This window comes from Phyllostomus hastatus, unplaced genomic scaffold, assembly GCF_019186645.2.
Source record: "Phyllostomus hastatus isolate PE091 unplaced genomic scaffold, TTU_PhHast_1.1 phas_scaffold_21, whole genome shotgun sequence".
Lineage (NCBI taxonomy): Eukaryota > Metazoa > Chordata > Mammalia > Chiroptera > Phyllostomidae > Phyllostomus > Phyllostomus hastatus.
Window position 1 is genome coordinate 44,918,633 of NW_025334017.1, and position 4,246 is coordinate 44,922,878.

At 57.9% G+C, this 4,246-nt stretch overlaps 1 long non-coding RNA gene across 1 annotated transcript; it reads left to right on the forward strand.

Annotated features, from left to right (window-relative positions):
* The first annotated feature begins 1,303 nt into the window (after positions 1–1,303).
* Positions 1,304–4,004, forward strand: LOC123833185. Its single transcript, XR_006788182.1, has 3 exons — positions 1,304–1,451; positions 2,736–2,788; positions 3,309–4,004. It is a non-coding gene; the product is annotated as an uncharacterized LOC123833185 (long non-coding RNA).
* The last annotated feature ends 242 nt before the right edge of the window (positions 4,005–4,246 follow it).

The following is a 4,246-nucleotide window of genomic DNA, read 5'->3' on the forward strand; positions in this document are numbered from 1 at the left end:
CCTTGTGTGATGGGTTGGTGGGCTAACAAGTGACAGCCAGTGCCAGGTGGCTTGCTGGAACAGCTGGCTCCTACTTTCTCTAACGGTCTTGCCTATAAATGAGGGCGTTGGATAAACAGGCTGGTCAGCTTGGATTCCCGGGGAGTTTATGGTCTTACAAATGGAAGGCGGAAAAAGCCCGAAGAAAGGTCATTGCCTGCTCCCCAGGGGCCCCTCCGCTGCCCTGAGCTTCTGCCACGCGCAGTTTCTGAGCCACGAGGGCCAGAGGTCAACACGGTGACATGTTTCATCTCGTGGAAAACTCAGACAGGTTGGTTGAGGCTGCACTGGAAGAATGCTGAGACTACCCTGGGACCCAGCGGGGAGAGACTTGTGTGGGTGCAGGGTTTGGACGGGGGCGCACACAGCGCGTGGTCGCCAACTCTGGCCAGTGACGAGCTCACCAGTTCCAGAGGAGGGGAGGACTTGAACTCCCGTTGGCCTTGAACCAGGGCTTCCACAAGTGAGCTCCAGGTCTCCTTCCATCTGCAAAACACACGTTGTGATGATTCTTGCTTTCTCTATGAATAGGCCAAATGCTCAGAGAGGGGGGCACCTGGTCCACTGCCAAACAGGGGGGCGTGCCGAGTCCGAGACTCAAACCCAGATCTGTCCCACTCCGACGTGTGTGTCCTCCATGCGTGAGGACTCTTTGCCTCTCATGTTCTTTTCCAGAGAAGGCTGTGTTAAAATTTGTGTAAGTATGCATGCATTTTTTTGAAAAAAGACCAAAATCAGTAAGTAAAAATCAAGTTGGCATTATTTTTTTAAAGTCTTTTATTTTTAAAAAAGATTTTATTTATTTACTTTTAGAGAAGGAAGGGAGGGAGAAAGAGAGAGAAAGAGAGAGAGAGAGAGAGAGAGAGAGAAACATCAATGGGAGGTTGCTGGGGGCCATGGCCTGCAACCCAGGCATGTGCCCTGACTGGGAATTGAACCTGCGACACTTTGGTTCACAGCCCGAGCTCAATCCACTGAGCTACGCCAGCCAGGGCTATTTGGCATCATTTTTTAAAAAAGATTTGAAAATTAAAGTCATAGAACAGTTCCAGAGACCCTCGTAAAGCCCTGAAATATTTGTTCCTGAACTTGAAAGGGAACAGCTTTTGAGAGCTATTGTAGATGCTTGAAAAGGGTGACCTCGGGCCTTTGCTGAGATTAGCCCAAAGCAGATAAGGATAAAGTGTTTTCATTAAGACCATTAGAGCAAGCCGGGGACAGCACCTCCGGGCCACTTTAGCCAGGAGGCCACCAGTCTGCCAGCCACAGGCCCTGGAGGCAGAAGGACGTTGAATCTGCCTCCAGCTGCAAAGCAGGCACGCAAGCCAGAGGGCTGAACAGCAGAGCGCCCTCCACTGGCCCGATGCGACCCAGCACGAGACCGAGCTTTTTCATTCCGTCCCGTCTCTAAGGTATTGCACCGCACGCCACGCGACTGAATGAAAAGCAGGTACAGATGAGAAAGGTCCTGACTACATGGTGCCCAGGGGTGCCCAGTCCTTTAGCTGCTCCCTCTTTAGGGTCCTCACAGGGGCACCTGTTTCCAGGGGCAGTGTGGGTGTGGCAGGTGACAGACACGCCAGGTGCGGGCTGTGTGAAGATAACCGGACTGTCCCAGGGGTCACGGATACCCTTTAAGGGTGTGGGGGGGCACTGCCAGACGTCCTTTGCACAGGGGTCATCTGGCTAAGTGCGGGGTGTGCAGGGGCAGAAACAAGCCTGGGGCAGGGAGACCGTCTGAAGGCCGGCGGGACAGTGTCTGGCTCCTGCTCAGCCGCCCGGAGAGGCAGGGGTTACGCCCGGCTTGTCCTGCCCCCTGCAGGCCCACAGTAAATGCAGGGGCCAGAGGGCCTGGGCGGTGCCGTGTCAGTGACCCCAGCACACAAACAGGTGAGGAACTGAGAGACGACGACCGGTTTGAGAAGTAGGGGAGCAAAGTCGCGAGGCCTTGGTGACTGACTGATAGAGTCTGATGCGATGGCAGAAAGGCCGGCGGCCTGGGGACTCGGGGCTCTGCTCACCGAGGGCCGGGTCAGGGTGCGGTGGAGACGCCTGTGGGTCTGCAGCGGGGGTGTCTCAGCCCCTCTGAGCCTCTGCCCTCAGCGCTGGCCCTTCGCACGTGCTGGCGCCCTAGCCAGGAGCTCTTGGGCCCCGCCTCCAGGTCCCTCCTCCTCACCTGGCCCCGGTCCACCTCGCTTCCCGGCCAGGCAAGAATTCCCAGTCAATGACACCGTACCCGCACACGGTAGGCACTCACTCCATCGGTGTTTGTTGAATGAATAAGTGAGTGAAAGAACGCGTGGATGCTTTTATAAATAATGAGTGCACAAGTAAACACCAGGGCTCTGTCGCAGCACAAGACACACCCAAGTCCCAGCTGGCTTCCCCGCGGGGCCCACCAGGCCCCCGGGGTAGGGTCGGAACAAGACAAGTGCTGGGCTTGAACCTGTGTGGCTGTCACAGAGCAGTGGGCCCTCAGTCAGCGCTTGTTGGGGGTTCCCGGCTTTTCTTACCATCTTATCTTAAGGTTTTTATCTTAAGGCGAGAAATGCAACCCTTGGGGCCCTGGGTTTTCCTACTTATCCAACTGAGAATAAGGACACCTACTTCAGTTTTTTGAAAAATGAGGATTTGATGAGATAACATGTTCCTGCCAGGCACCTAGTAGACACTCAATAAACGCGTATTATCCACAGCTGGGCTGTGAGGTGAACATCCCCTAGGATCTCCAGAGGCACAGGAAGAGGAGGTGAGTGCAGAAGCCCCAGGCACGCGCACACACACACACCGACCCCTGACCCCTAACCCTCCCCCCACCGTTCCCACGGCTTCCCGCAGCTGGCGCGCACCTGGGAAGGGGCCGGCTGTGAAGAGATTCCCAGTGTTCCCAGCTGGGAGTCAAACACAGAGGGGTGACTGGTTGCAGTCTGTGTAAGTTCAAGAGCAATGCCCACCACTCAGTAGGCCTCATGCCACCTGCCTACTTCCTGTCTCTTCCAGCGACCTCGGCAGGCTCGGCTCTTTGCACGTAGTAGGTGCCCTTTGCAAGTCTGAGCTAAGGATGAAGGAAGAGAGGAAAAGAAGGGAGAGAGGGAAAAGAAGGAGAGGGACAGGCGTGAGTGTTCTGTGCGGCTTTCTGTCCAGGCCCATCAGGGTCACAGGCGCGGGTTTCAGGGGAGAGCGCTCCTGGTCTGAGGCAGCCCCCCACCTTCCACTGGCGAGAAGCACCACATGGAGCCCCCAACTGTTGGCCCCGTCTGGCTCCCCAGGGCCTGCCGTGTGGAGTGTGGATCCTGCAGCTGTTGTTGAGTCGCCCGGGGGTCCTGGTCACCCAACCCCTGCCACTTGCCAGACTCCGTCAACAGAGACGGGGATCCGGCGATCTCCGGACAAACGGTGAGATGGCGAGACATGAGATGGCGGCTCTTCTGTTTGCACAGCAGCCTGCAGTCACACATCCACCCCCGTGACTGCAGCTCTCTGCTGGGCCACCCCCGGGACGTCAGGGCAGGGACCGATGGGCCGCGCTGCCTGCCAGCCTGCCCGGCCTCCTGCACCATCCGGCTTGTCAACCCGGGAGCTGCCGGCACCCGGATTGGGAGGTCACCCCGGAGCCAAGACGGAGGGGTGTCTGGCTGGCCCAGATTCAAGGATCTGTGCTCGGGCCCTTACTGGCCGTGGGACCCTGTGCTGGCCATGGGACCCTGAGCTGTTCTCAGCCTCCAGTTTTCCCACCTGCCAAATGGGAAGCAGTGGACCTCACTCATTCGTGGTTGCCTGCAAAGTCGTGCTTGCAAAAGGTCCAGCCTCATGCCCACCAGAGACAGCCCAGGGGTCTCCTCTCACCCCCTCTCCTCCGTGGTCACGTCTCAGAAATGTGTAAATCGTCACAGGGCAGCCATTTTCCCCTGGTGCCCCCCCACTTGCGGTCTCAGCACATGACAGGGCGGCGGGTCTCAGCACATGATAGGGCGGCGGGTCTCAGAAGTCCGCAGGACCTGGGCCACGCTAAAAACGCCAGTGCTCGCTCTGGCTGGCGCTGGAAGGCTGCAGGGCCCGGGAGTCTGCAGTTTTAGAAGCAGGCCTCAGGTGGGTAGGTAGGCAGGTAGGGGTCCCCCGCCCCGGGAAAGCCCCGTTGTCAGGACAAACCTGTCGTCCCTCAGTGGCACTCCCTCACTGGTTCCTGGCCCACCGGCATGCGGGTCTG